Raw genomic sequence first — 21,705 nt, 5'->3', positions numbered from 1 at the left:
TTCCTCCGCTTGACCGATGGTTGTAGAAAAATCCGATCTCAGCTGAATTTTCAATAAAACCATGAAATTTTATTTTCTGCACAAAACCTTTCATAACTCTATGAAAATTGGAGATAAATAAATAAATCATGAGTTAATTCCAAGGTAATTTAATATATTTTCAGCTAAGTATAAAATACAGATTTACAGATTTGCACACAAATCGAGCAGATCTCGTCATTAAGAGCAAAAACGTGGAAATTTTTGAAAACGTGACATACCAAAATCGCTATATTATCGCATATAACAATTCATGTAGTCGATGGAATAGATAATATAAGGTATGAATTTGAAGACCTCAATGAGATCTTCAAATTGACATATGATAAATGCCCGCTGATCAAGTCTAAAGCCTCGCTAGATAGCAAAAACTGTCTTTTTTTAGGTGTGACATAACGTTAAAAATGTAAATGTTCTGCAATAACTTGATGAAAATTGAACTAAATGAGATTTATCAGACACCATTTTGAAGAATATAAAATGCCGTTCAAAATAATAGATAAATATTTCTATCTATTCTACTTTGAAGTTTCTAAAAATCCAACCAACGTGATTTTTCGAAAAATCCAATCAAAGTGAAACAGAAAAATTGATTTTTCTCCTAAAACTCTCATAAGTCAATGAAAAATAGTCAGAATTGGACAAATCAGGTGTCAATATGAAGCTTATTTAATAAGTATACTAAATGTATGGTTTATGGAATTGGGAGATGGCCTTGAGCATAGAAACCAAAGAGAGAAGCCTGGTATTTCTGGAAGCCTGCATTCCATTGCCTGGTAACGCTCACGGATCTTTATCTTTTGGATTTTACTATTATGACGGAAATATCAACATTTGTAAATTGTAACTTTCTTAATTTGCGGTTTAAGAATTCACTCTGTCGTAGTACCAGTTGATATGAATGAGATTTTTCTCTCTTGTTCTTCACATAGACGTATTACACCTAGACTGCGCGTGCGCATTCCCTATATTCGCTGTGTAACACAGATCTGGGGACATGAGAAAGAGAGAGAGAGAGAGAGGATGCCGGTCCCAACGCTTCTTTGTCTAACTGTCCTATATGTGGAGGGGAGATTGCTTACGGCTGATTAGTAGATTAGAATGAGTAGAATGAGTAGAAAGGAAAGGAGTTGGAACGCACGGGAAGCTTAAGCTAGGTAGCTTGAAAGTGATACAAATAAAGATATTCAAGAGCGGAAAATAGTGATATTTTCTATTTATTGATGAAATATGAACGCTAACACATTGACTGACACCAACTCCGATGATCTTCAGGTCTAAAATGATTACTGCAGACAATAAGACTCTTGGAAATTTTTACATATTTTTTTTCATAATTTCGATCCATTCTTCTTGTATTTCTGGATTTGCAGGTCCTCTAAAAGTAGAATATTAAAAATATCATCCAGAAAACAATTTTTGTCAGTACCATCTAAAATTTAACATGACACCGGCAATTTGTCGGCAAATTGTCGACATACTGTTTGCTGGGCAGTATCAATATAAATATTTCAGTCAATTTTTGAATTTGGATGAAAAGGTCATTTGATTTATTTATTAGGTGTACAAATAAGTTTTAGGACACTTTGATTCCGTGTCATGAAAGTAATTCAAAGTTACCGCTTACATATGATATGGTGGGGTTTATTATGTAGTATCAAAACATAAGGGAGTCATAAACATAATCTTAAATTCTGTGAATAAAACATGCAGACCGATAAGCTGTTTATTAGACACTGAATTCGCTATGAATTCCATTGAGGAAAAACTGTTAGGAAAGCATGTCAACCGATTTGGTCTGTTCTTGGGGACAACATTGTATCTAAAAGTACATGTGATTATTGGTATAAGCGATTTAAAGAAGGTGAATTCGACGTTAGTGACCGTGAACGTACCAGGGCCCCGGTAAAGGTAGATGACCAGGAACTGCAAGCGTTGCTGGATGAAAACTCTTGCCAGACGGAAAAACAACTTGCAAAACAGCTTAGAGTAACTCAACAGACAGTTTCCTATCGCTTAAACGCAATGGGAAAGATTCGAAAAGGAACAACGTGGGTGCCACACTTTTTGACTCCAGAAAATTAAGATAGCCAACTTGACATATGTCTAAATCTTTACAATAAGCAACATAGAAAATCTTTTTTGTGGAAAATTGTGACCGGCGATGAAAAGTGGATTTATTTTGATGATCCAAAACGCAGATATCATTGGGGTAACCTCGGCGAGCCGACGACATCGACACTGAAGCGCATTATTCACTGTAAGAAGATCATGTTGTGTATATGGTGGGATATGAAAGACGTACTGCATTATGAACTTTTGAAGTCTGGCGAGACAGTTACTGCCGATCGCTATCGTCAACGATTAATACGATTGAACCAAGAAATTGAACAAAAACGTCCACTTACTGGCAAAGGAAAACGTCCAGTAAAATTGCTCCATGACAACGCCAGGCTTCATGTGGGTAAACCGGTCAAAGATACGCTAATGGCTCTTGGATGGGAAGTTGTGCCACGCCCGGCGTATTCACCAGACTTAGCTCCAACTGATTTTCACTTGTTTCGGAAGATGCAAAACGCATTGACTGATGTGCGATTCAAAACATTTGAAGAAGTGCAAAAATGGGTCGATAATTTCCTCGTCTAGCAAGATGAAACTTTCTTTGCGGAAGGCATCCATGAATTACTTAACAGATGGCTGAAGGTCATTCAAAATGATGGAGATTATTTTGATTAATAAATGTAGTTGACTTTTTTTCGAAAATGTATTTTAAATTTTTTGCAAAGTGTCCTAAAACTTATTTGTACACTTAATATATCATAGTTATGGAAAGTGAGAGCTGCCGTGAAAACTGATCGTTCAACACCACACACACACAACAAGAATTCACCATTCTAATATTTGTTCAATTTTTCCAACTGTCGCAAACCATAATAACGGAAAGAACACATTAATTTGTTGTAAAATGATGGTAAACCGTTTTCCGCGGTTTTCACTACACATTTGAATTTTTACCCCCACTCTATAGCATCGGTACTCCCCACTCACAGCACTGCTAAACAAGGATAGGTAGGGACCGGGAGTATCTCACATGCGCAGTCTATCAATATATCACTGTTCATTGGTGTCGATAACTTTCCTTATTAACTAAAATAATAACTCCAATCGTATTTTATTCCTGATGGATTCTTGGGACTGTCAAAATGATTAAAATGTGATAGCTCGTGACATCTGAACGTGCATAGGGACAGGGACGAGCATAGGTCGAAGCAACTACCCCCTCCACTACCTTCGAATCATATCCATTAAATAAAATACAAACGTGACGAGCTACATGAAAAATACTCTTAGTTACATTATATAAATTGGCCACAAGCTTCTCATTGATGTAACTATTTTTTTGTTCGAAGCAATATTTAAAAAAATACGCGCATAGCAACGGGTTCATATGCACATTCTCGCATTTCACATCAACTCCTATCATTTTTGCTTCCGAATGGAAGCATTGTAATCGACCAAATTTAAGTTTTGCATTTTTTGTGTTATATCAACCAAGTATGATCCAAAAAGTCCGAAAATGCAATTTTTGGGCGGTGTCCGTATGTATGTATGTATGTGTGTGCGTATGTAAAAACCATTTTTCTCAATTATTTGCTAAGGAAACAATGGAATCGAAGAAATTTTTTTTTATCAAATGTAGGTCTTATCAAGCCCTATCCATCGCCATTAATTAAAATTTAATTCATTCATTCATTTTTTTAATTTTTGAATTTTTTCGAAAATCAGTTTTCATACGATAGCTGAAAAAAAAATGTTTTAAATTCATTCAACTATGGCTTAAAAAATTTGTTGGGATGTCCTCTCGACCGAGTTCGAAGATGAAGATCATAGGTTTAATAGTTATTCGGATTTTTTTTTTAATTCAATTTTTTTTTCTATATTTCAATTTTCACAAATTTCTTTAAAGGTTAAAATATTTGTTTTGATGTCATTAATGTGTAGTTGAAGAATGAGCATGATAACTGTCTTGATCAATTGGATTTTTATGATCATTCATGAAAATTTTGAATTTTTCATGAATTTTTCATGAAAATCAAATTTCTGGTAGTTTCATCTAATGTAATGCTCAAATTTATCAATTCTTGCATCAAACAATTTTTTTAAACATGATTATAGTGGAATTCTAAGGTATAATAGAAAGTTTCACTCTATCTTTGAATTTATATAAGATTTTGAGAATCATTCTCATGTTTTTCGATATTTTGAATTTTCCATCAGATTCTTCATATTATATAAAATTAAAATATTCTTAATAAAATTTTGTTGAAAATTGTATTATCATAGTATCATTTTTCGACTTAATTCATATGAGAATGTCCGATCATCATTTTTAGAGTATTCAAAAGATTGTTGACTTTCCACTATTGTGAAAAATACACTTGGATTGATTATTGTAGTGGAGAAAAATATTTAAATCTATTCAATTATTAATAAAGAGTGTTACTCCGACTTTACATCCGGGAGCGTTCAGATATTACATCACGTTGTTTTTTTGGGAGGGGGGGGGGGTTTGTATCACTATTATTACTTCACTAGCGCCACCCCGCAAGCGGCCGGGGCGTTGATGTCCCTTTCATTCTGCCCTTTTTCCTGTCAGTTTTAATATTCCTTTTTTCAATTCATTGTTCATAATCATTCTAATTGTAAAAAGCAACGCAACTGATGACAATAATCTCTCCCAATTTATTAGCTTCAAATTTTGTTAATTTTTCATATTGCAATAAATGACTTGTTCATGTGCTAATTGCTATACTTACTGAATAAAAGTTCGATCATAATTATAATGCACTTTCTTCTCGAACGTAAGCCAGAGAGTAGATTTCTAGTGAACACTCTTATAAATTTTCATAATTAGTTCACTCGTTAATTCAACTAATCTGTTATTCATATCATCAATATAATTCCACGCTTGAAATATCATCACCTAATGTTTTCAGCACCAAATTAAAAATTAAAATTTTAAATGATTGTTTGACTTCTGCTCTATCTTTTTTTGAGAGTCTGAAATTCACATTAATGATTCAGATAATATTACATAATTAGCATCATTTTTATTATTTGCAGTTATGGAATATTGAGTGAAAGTTTTTTTTGTTTAATCATATCAGAAATTTTTAATTTAAATATTGTTAGTATTTGTTCAAAGTGAAACAATCGATTATCATTTTCAGTATGTTGCATTCAGATTCTTCTATACTTAATGTCAAAAATGTCAGAATCTCTCATAATTCTAACTATTGATTCCAATTAACTTTGAAGGAAACCCCAGCAAACGCACCATTGAGGAAGTTGAATCATTCTATTTTCCTGTGGCCTAAATGATTTGAGCAATTATAATTTGTTTATCAATCGAAAATACAGAGTGATTTGGTACAGAATATTCATCGGTTAAATGAGAATTCAAGTAACTTGAAAAGTTCTGCGCTTCACATGCTGGTGAAAAGTGTTGAATTTCATTAAATTTACAGTAAAATTTGAAATTTCACGACTTTTTCCTCTCAAACGGAAGTAAATGTCTCTCGCCTGAAAATTAGTACTGTACTGTTCATGACATTAAAAATTTTTTTCCAACACTATAATTACTACTTACTCATAATTATTAAGGAACATTTTCAAAATCTTTTTAAAAAAGTAAAAAATCGACTGTTCTGAGTATGGTCGGAAAATTGTGATTTTCGAAGACCACGAATTTTTTGCTTCCGAATTGAAGCTTTACAATTATGATCTTTTTTGACTTCTGAATTTTGGGTGGAAATGCCTAGGAATGTCATGAAACGTGAAGAAATGATGTTTTTAAAAAATATCTGTATATGAGTAGGGGTATATGTGTGCACATGTGTGTTCGTATGTCCAGAACTGTCCCCATAACTCGAGAATTATTGAGGCAAATATGCTGAAATTCTGGCTGCTAATTGGTACTACTGAGACTCAAATTTATGCTAAATTTCAGCTCGATCGGTTGAGCGGTTCCTGAGATATAGCGATTCTTCTAAAATAGTTTTTTGCCGATAGCACCTGGACTGATCGGATTCTTTTTTCAAAATACTCGTCACGATGATACCTATTTCATTGGATAGAAAAAAGACCATTACTGCCTGAGCAATGTAGTTTTATTCTCGTTTTTTCATTTTTTCCCTGAAATTGCTTATTCGCACGAAAACTTGAAGAATAATCGAGATAGAAACTTACAACTTAGTATGATTTTAGGTTTCATGGTAAATAAGTTTGGGATGCTGAATGAACGAAATCTTGTGGTCAATATCTCAAAAACTATTTGTCCGATTTCATTTTTTTTTCTTTCCAAACGTGCGTTTTCATTCCATTTATCTAGATCCAATAAAATATGGGTACCATCCCATTGAAATTTTCCGAGATATCGTCGTTTTTGTATTTTTTACTCGGAGTTCACTTTTACGCACTATGACATGGGTGAAAGTCAGGGAAACATTTTAAAACTTTGGTTTCTAATTAGGACTGTTAAGGAACATTCCTATATCAAATTTTAGGTCTATGTATTTGATAGTTCTTGAGATGAAATAATTCACTCAAAATTTTTGAGAAAAAAAAATAACGCATCTATATTTCAACGTCCATTTTCACAGCACGATTATTGAGGAAGCCATATAACATGAATATTGTTGAATGAAATTGCAAATTTATTTGATAGAAATAGGGGAACATGAGTGCGATTGGCCTTATTCCCATATTTTCAAAAAATGGGAATTCGTATGCTTTAATTTTTTGAAAACATACATTGGGATCCATTGGGAAGCCTACTCAATGAAATTCGGTAGAAATGAAAATAGGAGAAATATACGTGGAGAGTAGCAGTCATATATAATCTATCAAATGGCTTCTGTCGCACTGCCTGTTTATCTAACTCATTCAATAGTAATATATTTTTCACTCTAAAAATAATCATTTCTGAATTGTAATGAATTTTTCCCCTTTCAGAATTTCACCAAAATTTAATTGGATCCCTAAAAATATTCTTTTGAAAGTTTGAGCCATTTCCATTATTCATTCCTAAGAATGTCGAAAAAAAGCAATTATTTGCAGAATCTCGTTCGAAAGACGCTGATTATCCATGCTTTATTTTCGAACTTTTCCTAGCCAATTCGATGAAGAAATTGGACCATTGAAAATCTGTAAATAAAAAGTATTTCGACGTTTTTATTTTACGGTTAAAATTTAAAATTCATTGATTTTGGGATATACCTACGGCTTGGTTTCATTAAACATAACCTCGAAAAACAAAAAATGACTTGGAAAAACAGGAGATAAATTTTGTTAATTCCACNATTTCTCCTTGGACAATGCATGCTGTATAGTGTCCGAAGCTATTTTCACTGATGATTTCTGGATCACGAAAATTTACAATCCCGGCTAGAACATATTGATTATTATTTACGAATAATGTTCTCGGGAAATTATGTAATGGAACTCGAAAATTGTGATCTGATGGGCAGTTAATAAAAAGATGGTTATGAAAGTGAATACTCTTCATAGTACATTGTGTACACTCAGTGTTAACTCCATTGAAAATTTCATCTCTGGTCGTATGCAATATTCCTTGAAAATGTTGGCAATAAAGATGACCATACTCGCATATTGCAGCGAAACTGGGTTCTATTATAACTTCATTAATTTCTCTATGACCACACAATGGACAGTCCATTTTCACTGAATAACTTGGATTCTGATTGAAAATGATGGGACATAATTCTGATATTGTCATCAGTGCACTGAAAATTACCAAATCAGACCACAAACTCTTTTTTTTTTTTGAAGAATTCTTTAGACTGAAAAATATCTAATCTCAACTGCTGAACATATTGTTCATCAACCTCATCATTTATGATAATGTATTTGATTAATTTGAATTCTACGGCATTTGAACGGGAGATGTCACTGCGGAAACCTTTTAAACTACATGCTGCGATCAATATTTGAATAACGCTGTCAAATCCACATGTTTGTTGTAGGCAAAATGAAATACCCTGATTGATTATTGGATCACATATATTACCATTTTTAAGTATGTACATACTTTGTTGTTCAGGAGATCGTTTAGTTGATGATGCCGATTCATCATTGAAAATATTAAAGGCGTCACCCTTCTCTTGAAATTTCATCAAAATAGGATTAGATATAATGTCATCCTCAATATGCCCATTTTCGTCTATCGATTTATTTTTTGTTGATTGTTCGAATTCATAACAGGATATATTTGGTTCATTGTCTTTCTCTCGGGTATCTGTACCTACTTGATGTGGTGTAATGGTAGGTTCGAAATTCTCATTGATATTAATCGGTACAACAGTCGGAGTATGTAACTCAAGACAAATTGGTTTATGGTCCGAAAAAAAAGACTCATAAGTTCCACACGAATAATGAGAGAGGTTATTAATGAATATAATATCTATTTGAGTATTGAAATTGGTAGTTGATATGTGTGATTCTAATCCGCGCTGAAAATGATGATAATTCAAATATTTTTCAAATGAACTATCAGCGACAAAAGTGTCGAAATTAAAATCGCCAATTATAATTTTCGGTTTTCCAATGCCCATTGATTCAATCAGTGATTTAAGTTCTTTAAAAAAAATCGCGTAGCTCATTGATGGGGATTTATATCCAGCTAATATTTCTACGTCATTAATTCGGAACAAAATCAAATCTAAATGTCCATTCTTCGAATTGACTTTTTTATGATTCATAGTGGAGTATTTCATTTTCGTTATTTTGTTTTGTAGAATGAAGATACCTTGAGAACAACTTTTCTTATGTGAATCCGTTCTGAATACTAAATGGAAATTTCCTAAGTTAATATAGTCATTCAATTCCGTAAAAGTTTCTGAAAGAATTAAAATATCTGCTTCCATGTACCATCGATCACATTCTATGTATGGAACATTTTTATTAAATGAACGGATATTATGATATATAATTTTCAAATTTTCATTTTTTGTGAAGTCAGTGTACGATAACTTCAATTTTCTATGTTCCAATTTATCATATTCTTTTTGTAGGGGATCATTTGACAATAATTCGTTTGGTGGTTCAAATTGTCCTAAGATGTATAGATCGTCCAATTTACGGACTCTGCTCATAGCAACATATAGTACAGATCGACTTAAAGATCGTACTAAAATAAAAAATAAAAAAGATAATAATAATTTGATACTTAATAAAAATTATTTTACCTTTAGACATTTTGAATCATTCAACTCTGCCAACTTCACANGAAGTCAGTGTACGATAACTTCAATTTTCTATGTTCCAATTTATCATATTCTTTTTGTAGGGGATCATTTGACAATAATTCGTTTGGTGGTTCAAATTGTCCTAAGATGTATAGACCGTCTAATTTACGGACTCTGCTCATAGCAACATATAGTAGAGATCGACTTAAAGATCGGACTAAAATAAAAAATAAAAAAGATAATAATAATTTGATACTTAATAAAAATTATTTTACCTTTAGACATTTTGAATCATTCAACTCTGCCAACTTCACACACAATATTCACTTTTTTAAATGAAACAATCAAAGAACGATAACACGATTGAATAATTGAACATGAATTACTCATTTTTTACATTATCGATTAGAATGGAATTATTTTAACACATCCAACGACATTAATGGTAATTAAAAATTACACAAATGTTGGTTATCAAATCTGTTGGATATAAAATGGATGAAAAAACAAAATATATTACGATTGAAAATTATTAATTTCATGACAATCATCGGCATTGTATGGAGATGATTAAGGAATAAATTGAAATAGGAATTATTTTCGATAAGAATAAAAAAGATGCAAGATCACCATTCGGAAGCATATTGCTAATTTATTAGCAAAGAAAACTATACCATTTTCAATATAAAAGCAATTTCCCACTTGTTTTGTTACGGAGTTGGTAGCAGTGCAATACAACTACACGAACCAAGGAGGGAAGCCCGGGCGTTTACAAATTGAATATGGTGCACGAATGATGAATTCCACAGATATTGTTCAATCGAGTTTCGTGCACAAATGAATTCTCGAAGAAGCAAATTCAGTCGGAAAATCTTGAATAAATAATTAAAAGTCGGTGCAAATAACGACTGTGGAATAGAACTATTTGTTTTGCTTCGATTGTTAATTGGAAAGATGATTTATCGTATGAAAAATAAATGAGCCGAATTGAATTGAAAATGAAAAAATTTACAGGATATAAAAACGATTCCTTGTTTATTTTGAAAAAAATAATGAAATCTCCCTAAAAAAACAAAAACACATGTTTTTGTAAAAAAACTGCGCCAAGAAAAAGTTTTGTTTGGTTCTTACTGGGAAGTAGAAATTTTTGAAAAATACAAAGAAATGAAAAAGAAAGCCAAGTCAGCAATGTCGAATAAACGAAAATAATGCACAATCAGATTTCTATAAGAGAAATAGTTTCAAATCGAATGAGGATTTTGAAAAAATTCTTGATGAAATAAAAAATTAGTAGGAGGACCAACGTTCTTGGCGCGGAGTTTTTCAACTCATTGTCTAGTATCAATCTAATTCTCCATCTTCTGATCCGCACCAAGAACATTGGTCCTCCTTCTACTAATTTTTTATTTCATCAAGAATTTTTTTAAAATCCTCATTCGATTTGAAACTATTTCTCTTATAGAAATCTGATTGTGCATTATTTTCGTTTATTCCACATTGCTGACTTGGCTTTCTTTTTCATTTCTTTGTATTTTTCAAAAATTTAGTTACCCTGACACAAAAATTTGGAAACTTAATTTTGAACGATTACAAAGCTTCCATTCGGATGTAATAGAACACAGAGTTGATTTTTTGTTTTACTCGAATAAGTGATTTGAAGTGAGAAATAGTATATTGTGTTACAAGTGCATAAAGAACCACTTTTTCGCACGCACGCGTAACACACCCTATTTTTGTGAAACCTACCAAGTTGCGTAAAGTGAATTTCGAGTGTGTAAAGTGAAGCACGATAATTTACTTTACGCACGACCTCTGAACTTGACGCACGTCGTACGTAAAACAAGCACTTTACGCACACTAAGTGGTCTCGAAAAGTGAACTTTCCAGACAGGTATTACAAAAAGTGAACTTTTCAAACAAAAAATACGTTTCTTGTGGTTCTCTATGATAGCATCCCCACCCACGTTTAAACACACTGGTGGCATCACTTTGCCGTTGGATGTGAGGCTCAGTTCGACCGGCATTGCCAACGTCGCCACTTGATTCTCTGACTTTATAATGTGAATCGCGAAAATGTGAATATCAAATCGTTGCTGTGCATGTATTTTTTTCATTGTTCATCCAAAAAACACAATAGTTATACCGTTAAAACGCTCATAGGCGATTTATATAGTGCATCTAAGGACACTGTTCCGATTTATCATCCCGTTTTTATTATACCGGAGGAAAATTATTTTGAGGTAGTGGAGGGGGATCTGTCGTGTATAGATACACGGAGCGCTCGCTCTGATGTTTTGTATAGTCGAAATCAACACTTTTCTCGGCCGACATGCACCCGCGTATCTCGATAATGGAAAAGAATTCTACGAGGGTTTTGTTTGATGGGAGAAAATTTTTAAATAAAAATTCGATGTTGCAGACCTAAATATTTCCCTAGTTCTTTCTTACTTTTCGCGAATGAGTCCTAACATTTAACCAAAAATTGTTGAAAATGTTTTTCCTGCGTTTCATTCAATTGTGTTGACGTTGATTTAAAAAGTCCACTTAAAAATTTAGCAAGAGTTGCTAAAGGATTCCATTCGTCATTAGAAGAATTTCATCATCTGGATTGGTATCTAGAAGTCTAATTTGGGTCCTCTTGTAAATATCTCTTCGTGGGAAATTTTTTTCTAAGCAGTAATAAATCTTTGTTGTAGGTCTTGTGGTAGTTGATCCAAAGCTCCCTTCGAATAACCGTGATTTTTTCATGGAGGTTTTGTTAATTGAGAGATTGATTGATGTCTTGTTAGGTTGTCTGCAGCATTTCCATTTGTATAAATAGCAGAGATGTGGATACTTCTCCGAGAATTGCATCGAAGAGTTCTGGATGGAGAAGGGTCCGGATTTCTTCACGGAGAGTTCTGTTAAAATGTCTCCTCACTGCAATTGCTAATTCACGTTCAAGTAAATTTTGTACACTAGCCTGCATGTTGAAGCGAGACCTCCATGAAGCATCTGATATATCTCTTTTGGAGGGGAGTGGGGCGGGGGGGGGGGAAGCAGTCGATCCATTTTGAAGTTTTGATCCGGTGCAATTCATTCAAATCCAAGATTAACGAAATAAGAGTACTTCCAAACTTTCACAACACTTTGAAGCACTTTGGCACCAATTGAAATGCACATGGTAATACATAAATGTATGTATTAATATTGAAGGAAACGAAAGATTTAAAAAGTAATGATAAACGTTAAAAAGAGGAAAAAAACATTAAATAAAAAAGAGCCAACTTCACAGGAGAGGTTTAGTGGAAAAAAATAATGCGAGTCGCCTATGAGCGTTTTAACGGTATAACTATTGTGTTTATACATTTATGAGTGCATGCCTCATAAAATGCATTCTACAGTGACATTCGACGTTCACAATAATATTGCCCCAGTAATAAAAATTTCAGAAAAGTTGTAAAAATTTAGAAATTTGGATTCAAATAACTACTCAATCGTTGAGATGATTTTTCCGGAAGTCTCTAGTTGCATACTTATATGACGCCGCATCCATTGTAGGAAAAAAGATCAATCCAAACGTTTTACCAGGAGAAATTATTAAATTTCATCAAAATGAGTAGAGGCAGGATCGAGGTTTTTGGAACCGACCAGAACATGGAGCGTTCGATTAATATTCGACAATGAGTTAAAGAACTCCATATCAAGGACATTTGTTTGGTTCTAATAATTTTTGGATACACCTGCATAGAAAATTTATAGTTTCTCTCCCAGCAAGAAAACAGAAAGTGTATACTCCCATGCAGGGTGAGATAAAACTGCCGAACATTGAGTCTACATCGCCTCCAATTTTCTCGATAATCGACAGCGGATTTTGGCCGAACGTTCGTGTTTATTATGACCTGATGATCGCTGAGAACAAATTATGCTGTTGTTTATACATATTTGTTCAAACGATTTCTGATTGTCCTATGAGTCTTTCTATCAATTCGAATGAGCTTATGAAAAAGGCCAGGATGAGATCGTTCACGATTGTCGATGAGCATTATTAGGGTCTCTAATTTATCAAAAATTATGAAAGAAATGATTGAAGTGATCTTTATTATTTTTTCTCATTGATTATCGATTATCGATTATATTTCTTCTCATTGAATTATCACCGCGGATTACTAATCATAATACAATGAAATTGAAGATTTTAAAAATTACGGCTGTTACTGGGATTTTATCCGGGGTCCTTTTGATCCATATCTGAGCACGTTGACGACTCATTGACTGACTCATTTTTTTATAGTATCTTGCAACACTAGGCTGTGACGAATTTTTCTGGCGAATAAGAGCTCACAGGACGACCCGAAGGTGAGTTCTGTAATCATATACAGCAGAAAAATGCTTCACATGTATCGAACAATATTTTTTGTCATTCGATTCGTGAGCGATGATTCGTGGCCCCGAAGCGTTCGTAAGGCAACACTTCACGGACTGATGTGAGTGACAAAAACTATGTTTATCATCATAATAGCCGAATACATGAACTATCGCGGGTTTGACATTTCTTTCATCGTTTTTTTTTTCTTTCATCATTCACTTTTTCCGAAAGTCGTTCAACAATGTTCTTTACCATGCTCCCTATGAGTATGACTGGTTGTCTTATTACTCCTATTTATTAATTTATGCCATCATCAATATGATTGATATTAATTTTTTAGTGGAAAGGCTTAAAAAAACACCCGTTTTGTATTTTGTCCCCGAGACCATCCTATGCAAAACTTATAAAGTCAAAAATCGATCTATGTACATGATAAATAAATACCTGAGAGATATATCTCAATTACAAAAGAAATATGTAACATAAATATATCTTCAGATATATCTGTGGATATAAATATTTCCATGGGGGACTCTGTAATAAGGCAGTCAAATTTCCACTCATCGGTTGCCATGACTATCGGCAACAGACGACAACTCATCCGAACGCCGCCGAAATGGTTAGAAACCATTCGACGGCCACTTAGTCATCGAATCCATCTAGCACCCAGTACATCGTATCGCGTGTTAACTCACCTTGACACTCATCATAACCTATCTTGAAAATCACCAGTTTATTTATCATTCATATCGGAATTCAACACTTATAAGATCGATTTAAATCATCCAATCGAATATCAACTTCATTATCTTTGGCGTAAATCAACTAAATAATTAAATATCAAGTGTACAATGTACAGTATAGTATAGGTTAATATTATTAAATTGACTCGGCTTAGTGCCTAATATACTGTTTTTTTCTACGACAAATCACCTAAAATATTCTGGCACTTTCCCTTCCGCCGCCATCCTGGGAATCATCGAAGTTATCATCATTTTTAACACATAACTTTCTTGATGAGTTTGCCTCATGTCTTTCGGAGAGAATCGAACATTCTCATTTTTTTCCATTAGCGACAAATCGCTCATGGAGTGAGAAAAAATTGCCCTGTACCCCGACAGAGAGATGTGAGTCGTCACTTCATAATGCACATTTTTCAGTGGTGCGAGGCAAATACATTAATAATGAATTCGAAACCTAATTTAGCACGAGAATAATTCTTTCATACATTTTTTTCAATATTGCTCCCAAAAATCATGACATTTGATCCCTTCGAATCTTTTTCCGAATGATGGTTTTCCTACACGGAGTTTCGTCTATTCAATTTTTTTCAATTGAATAGACGAACCCCCCTCCCCCATATCTCTCTATATTATAAAATTCCAAATCGACTTCGGTTAAGACATGAAATGGTGATAATTTTCAGGGAAGGGTCTCAGAGGTTCTCAAAGGGTTTGGAAGGGTCTCAAGGGTCTTAAAAGATCTCAAAGAATCTTAAAGGGTCTGTAAGGGTCTCAAGGGTGCTCTCTCTATATAATAAATATAGGACTAAGGGTCATAGGAGTGCTACGGGTCATAAGGGTCATAGGGGTACTACAGGTCATAAGGGTCATAGAGGGGCTGAGTCATGAGGGTCGTAAGGGTTACGAGAGTTATAGAGGTGCTAAGACTCAGGGGTGTTAAGAGTCATAAGGCTCATAGAGGGGCTAAGCGTCATAAGGGTCACGAGGTTCATAGAGGTGCTAAGGGACATAATGGTCACGAGGGTCATAGAGGTGCCAAGGGTCATAGGGATATTAAGGGTCATAAAGGTTATAGAGAGGCGAAGGGTTATAAGGGTCACGAGGGTCACAGATGTACTAAGAGTCTTAAGGGTCACAAAGGTCATAGAGGTGCTAAGGATTTCAAGGGTCATAGGGGCCCTAAGGGTCAAAAGGGTCATAGGGGTGATAAGGGTCATAAGGGTCATAGAGGGGCTAAGATTTATAAGAGCCACGAGGGTCACAGAATTACTGAGAGTCTTAAGGGTCACGAAGGTCATAAAGGTGCTAAGGGTCATAAGGGTCATAGAGGAGCTAAGAGAGTGATAAGGGTCACGAGGGTCATAGAGGTGCTAAGGGACATAAGGATCATCAGGGTCAGAGAAGTGCTAAGGGCCATAGGGGTGTTAAGGGTCATAGGGGGGCTAAGGGTCATAAGGGTCACGATGGTCTCAGAGGTCACGAGGATCATAGGGGTTCTAAATGTCATAGAGGTGCTAAGGGACATAAGGATCATCAGGGTCAGAGAAGTGCTAAGGGCCATAGGGGTGTTAAGGGTCATAGGGGGGCTAAGGGTCATAAGGGTCACGATGGTCTCAGAGGTCACGAGGATCATAGGGGTTCTAAATGTCATAGAGGTGCTAAGGATCATGAGTGTCATAGGAGTGCTAAGGGTTACGAGGGTCATAGGAGCGCTGAAGGTCACGAGGGTTATAGGAGTGCTAAGGGTCACGAGGGTCATAGGGGTGATAAGGGTCGTAAGAGTCATGGGGGTTCTAAGGGGGCTGCCCATATATGGGTGGATGCCCATATATAGAGGGGTGCCCATATATGGGGGGTGCCCATATATATGGGAGGTGTTCATATATGGGGGTACCTATATATATGGGGGGTGCCCATATATTTGGGGGTTCCCATATATGGGGAGTGTCCATATATGGGGGGGTGCTTATATATATGGGGTGGTGTCCATATGTAGGGGGTGCCCATATGTGGGGGGTGCTCATATATGAGGGGTGCCCATATACGGGGGGTGCCCATATCGGGGGGTGCCCATATAGGGGGGTGTCTATATGTATGGGGGGTGCCCATATAGGGGGGATGCCTATATATATGGGGGATGCCTATATATATGGGGGGTGCCCATATAGGGGGGGTGCCTATATATATAGGGGGTGTCCATATATGGGGCCTATATATATGGGAGGTGCCCATATATGGGGGGTGTTCATACATGGGGGTGCCCATATATATGGGGGGTGCCCATATATGAAGAGTGTCCANGCAGAGAGCGGGGGGGGGGCGAAGCCCCCCGGGATTGGCGAGCGGAGCGAGCAGGGGGCGTAGCCCCCTAGTTATTACATATTACTTGGCTCCCCATTAGAGATGTGCGGGTAGTAATCATTCGTTACTTTGATATTGTCACTTTTGAAACCCGAAAATAACATGTATCGAGAGTGAAAAGTATTTAGTACTTATGGTAATTTTCTAATGTACCGACCGTTGTCCGTTGACCGTTGGCCGTGTTGGGCAGTTAGGTGCGAGGGGGAAATCATTCATGTATGTTCGCTAAATCTGGGTAAATTGTGGCTGAGAAAAGGAGTCGCCTGAAGTCGAAGAATATCCGAAGCCTAATGTTCCTTAATGTTAACTTCCAGTTCATACCTTAATATGTTGAGAAAAATAAGAAAGACAATTTTATGATTGAAATAAAATATGGGTCGTAAAAATGATCATTCGTTTGTGCAGATTATTGTGCAAATATCTCTGAAACTCATGAGTTTACAGGAAAATGTTATAAGAGCTTGTTTGAAACGTAGGTCTATATCTATCAGTTAAACGGTCGGTCTTACTGACAATTCTCGAGCACCATCGGGAACCTTCGGTTGCGCGGCCAGGGGATTGCGAAACCCCCAAAAAGTAGTTGAGAATCTAGCTATTGAGAAGATCGCACGGGTATTAAATTGTAGCATTACGTTCAGTATATCACATCAGTTTTGATCAAATTCAGTGTTAAATTCAGTGACTCAACAAATCATTTGAAAAGACTATCAACAGTGCCGATACTACCAAAGAAATGTATCTATTTAATTAATGAAGTGGTTCGAGCCCACAATAAATTGAGTTATATTTCTTGATAAACAGTGACAATTTAATTTTCCAGCATCTCCCTCCACATTTTCTTCCACATCCACCCTAAAACTAGTTCCTCACCAAACAGAGCTTCTTTATAGAGCAGGCCATTCTCAACAAGAGATGTCTGCTAACATTTCCCTCTAAACCTCTTGCTTTTGAAGATATTCCATGAAAAATGTACATATTTGTTTCCAACATATCCCACTTTATCTCTGCAGAGACGATTACATTGTTTTGAATTTTTTTTACCATTGATTATCATAATTGAATTGTTTTTCTGATTATTGATAAGCTAGAAAAAAAGTAACGAATAACGAATACAAAAGAACAAATACTTTCAAGTCCCGTAACGAATACTTTCGGGACTTGAAAGTAACTAGATTGCACATCCCTACTCCCCATTCAATTTTTTTTTCAAATTGAATAGGCGGAAAACATCTGAAGGTGAATTTTTTCCTTCAATGGTTTCATCCCACATTGTTTAAATGAATAATTGCAATTTTTTCTAGTTCAGTACAATCAATGTTTGACCAATTTCATGATTATTCATGCTATATACTGTTAGAAATTTTTTGAAATTTCAGTCACAATGTCATGTGAATTTTGAATGTTGTGAGTTTGAATTCAATTTCAATTGAAAACGTCTACTAAATTTCTCATTCATCTTGAAAATTCAAGAAAATTGGGGTTTTCATGTTAAAAAATCATTGATTTTTCAATAAAAGCTTGAATTTCCAAACTCGTCGTGAAAATTGAATATCACATACAATTCAATTTCCAATAGATTGAAAAATTAGAGAAGTTATTACCTGAATTTTCAAATTATCAAGGTTTTTCAGTGCAGTATTGAGCTGAAAATCGAAAATGACTTGAATATTCAAGAAATTAAGTGATTCGTCAATGGAGAATGTACAGAAACTTCATGTAACTTTGTCGTTGTTAAAAATTTCAAGCTTTTTCACTTGAAATTTCAAGAGTAATTGTCTGACAGTGTACAAGTTACGTCGTACGGGAGAGTACCTATGAAGCATTAAAATATGAGATTTTACGTACTTTTTAAATGGAAAAACTTCAAATGCAGAGATTACCCCCTAAATATCGATGTACAACACCGGTTCAGGGCCATTCTTCTATTTGAGTGATATACTAATAGGATTCTGTGTACGTTGAAAGAAACCAAATGTAGGACCTGTCCTCCACATAGTCTAGTTTAAATATATGCAATTGGGGTTCTTTTCCCGATGTACCTTCTCCAAGCTCAAAAGAAATTAATCTGCTAGTTATTCAAGAGGGATAAATTGCTACTTTCGAAGAAGGAAATAAATTATTGGAGTTAAAAATTTATAATATAAAAGAAAATTAGATGAACGAATTTCATTAGTAGTTTCTGCATTATAATTGACGTTTTATTTGTTTACTTTTCAGCGTATGTAACGTCTAGGTTTCCATCCGTGGATGTCAGTAGTGTGAAGCAAGTCCTAGCATACAAGTGTAAAGAGAACTCTACCGCTCTTAAGATGAAATCAATCCGGTATATCTGGTGAGTCTAGCCTTTCTTATTGTCAACGACAATTTTCTCATTATGTTTTCTGCAGAACAAATAAATAGAAATAGCCGTCGTCTTGTGATCAGGAGAGGGGTCACTTTTTCTACGGCGTGTTTACTTTTCATTTCACCATCTATTCATCTGTTTGCATTCTATTTCATCATTTATTCACTTTGTTTTGGTGTAACTATGCTGTAATTCGCTAAAGACTCAGGTACGAATGGCTAGGAACGGGAATGTCCCGGGGCCGAATTGCTCACGCTGTAGAATCAGCGAAGTCTTGGCCTAGAGTTGACATGCTAAGTCTTGACGAACCACTCACACCCAAATATCGGCTGAACCTGAAGTTCGACCTTTGCGGACTTGATCCGAGAATACAGAATTGAAAAGTAATTTTTGTTTGAGATGAGAACGAGTTGAAACGATATGGCAGCGAGATCTAGACAATATCAAAAATTTGAATTTTAATGAGACCGCCACAAGACTTTTCAAAATCTTGACTCATCCCCTCTCATGGGCAGCCCTGATCATATAATCTTGCAAAGTATGGAATCAAATGTTAGAGTAGTTCAATGGCGTATCGCAATTGTACAGTCTCTAAATATACTTACAGCATAGGTGTTTATTAGAAAATATCATTATAGGCCAAATTTTCACCTATCGTTCTTCTTTCTGTTAAATATAATAAATCGATTCCGATTCTTTGTCTGCGATTCACGTAAAAATGACTCAATGGATTTCAATGGCATCTCTACTGTTAAATAGTTTAGGGCCTTCAATCGCTTAACCCTTCGACTTGCAATCTTATCTCCACTACCGATGGGGGCCGGACGTTCGACGTAGAAGGGGATGGGTTCCAAACATAAGATTTGTTAAAAGCAATTCATTGGTAAATAGGATGAAACAAATTTAACGAAGAAAAGAAGTAATTTGAAATGACACATCTCATTGCTGGCAATCCCCAAATTATTAACAGAACCTTGATTTTCAAGAAACGGTTGCACTGGATAACTCTCAATATTTGAAGACTATTTTCGTTCTAGTTTTTCAATTTTCAATTTTTTTCTCCTCTTTTGCTGAAGAATTTCACAATTTGAAGGTATCTTTCACGATCTTTGTTTCACGTATTTACCAGGACTTCCACATACACTTTTAAATAAGCTTTCAATCTTTTTTACTTTATTAGGCACTGACTCTTTATCAGTAAAATTTTTTATTTTTTCATCTCTCGTTATTTATTGTCTATCTATCAAAACTTCCGCGACATATTGCACGAGAACATGCAAGAGGGCCTCAATGGTAATACTTACAACGGTCCTAATGCGACAGGAGTGAGGGAATAGTCAGGAGATCATTTCTCACAAGGAGAGGCCGGCTGATGTTGTACACCAACAACATCCAATCTGCACGTATTTGAAGGGTGTCACTAGTGGTGCCCCTCATCAAAGACTTAGGGGCAGATGCCTAAAAATAAGGGAGAAATTTTGACCGAAAGATTTGGGCATAACATATGTGTAAGTTCCCAACGTTTCCCAAGGGCGCTTTAGCCGAGTGGCAGCGCGTCCGCCTACCAACCCAGCGATCCGGGTGTGAAACTTTTCTGAAACAGGCCTTTCGATTTTAATAAATAAACGATAATAAAATTTCAACTCGACGGCAACAAAAATTCGACTGAAGGCCTTCACCTGGCGCGGCCTGGGTCAAGGGCTGTCAGGGTTCATAAAAATCCACAAAATAATATTATTATTCGACAATGATAATAAACCTGATAGGCGCCAGTTAGTTTAACGTAAACTAACAACGATCAATCGACTCAGCTCAGGGAGTGGAAGTTGGAAGACCCAAAGAAATAAATTTCGACTAAGAGAGAAAAGAGAGAAGATAAGGCAAGAAAGTTATGAATAATTAATTACTCACAGTTTAATGTCAACAATTCACTTTTAATACAATGACCTCGGGGATTGAGTCTTTACCACACAATATAAATTGTACATAAATAATACAAAGAAAATTAACACTTATATACGACGATACAACTTGGCACGTGTATTTCGATGCTGCCGGGTGAAGACTGGAGCGATGGGCCCTAGGCAGCCTGTTGCGCGACAGTTGATCAATAAATCGGCACATGCGTCCTAAATGTCGACTAGATTCCTTAGCCGATGCGATTCAATTTCAATATATGTGGAGTTATTCGTTGGGAAAATTGAACAAATAAACAAGGAATAGAATAAATTATTAACGCCTACGGCAGCTCGCGAGATTCCTGAGTGCAGGAAAATTGTGTTGACGGGAAGGGAAAATAATACCTCCTGTCTCATTTCTCTGCTGTATTTTTATGCTTATTTTTATTCTATAACAAGTAAGTTACAACAACATTGCCAAATTCCTGTGTTAAACTGTCGACAGTTATCTTTACTCGCGGGCCGAAGAATCCCATTGGCTCCTGCAGGCACAGGAACACATTTGGTAATAACTCCCCGGACATTATAATGCCATACTGCGCAGTGTATGAATGACTCAATTTGTTGACGTAACGCTTCTGGCCCACAACAGTCTGGGATCCTTTCTCCGCAGGTGTTCTGTCGAAGCTGAACTAATATTGGCAGC

The 21,705-nt window shown here is 35.5% G+C and overlaps 1 long non-coding RNA gene across 1 annotated transcript in view; it reads left to right on the top strand.

Moving 5' to 3' along the window:
* The first annotated feature begins 18,981 nt into the window (after positions 1-18,981).
* Positions 18,982-21,705, top strand: part of LOC107042525 — a 39,833-nt gene continuing 37,109 nt past the window's right edge. Inside the window, exon 1 of the long non-coding RNA XR_001461174.1 lies at positions 18,982-19,089. This is a non-coding gene — a long non-coding RNA (uncharacterized LOC107042525). The remainder of the gene's footprint in view (positions 19,090-21,705) is intronic.

The sequence above is a fragment of the Diachasma alloeum genome, unplaced genomic scaffold (assembly GCF_001412515.2).
Source record: "Diachasma alloeum isolate Michigan unplaced genomic scaffold, Dall2.0 Dall_scaffold_00488, whole genome shotgun sequence".
In the NCBI taxonomy this organism is placed as follows: Eukaryota; Metazoa; Arthropoda; class Insecta; order Hymenoptera; family Braconidae; genus Diachasma; species Diachasma alloeum.
Note: the sequence above shows the minus strand (reverse complement) of the source record. Positions and strands in the feature narration are given on the sequence as shown.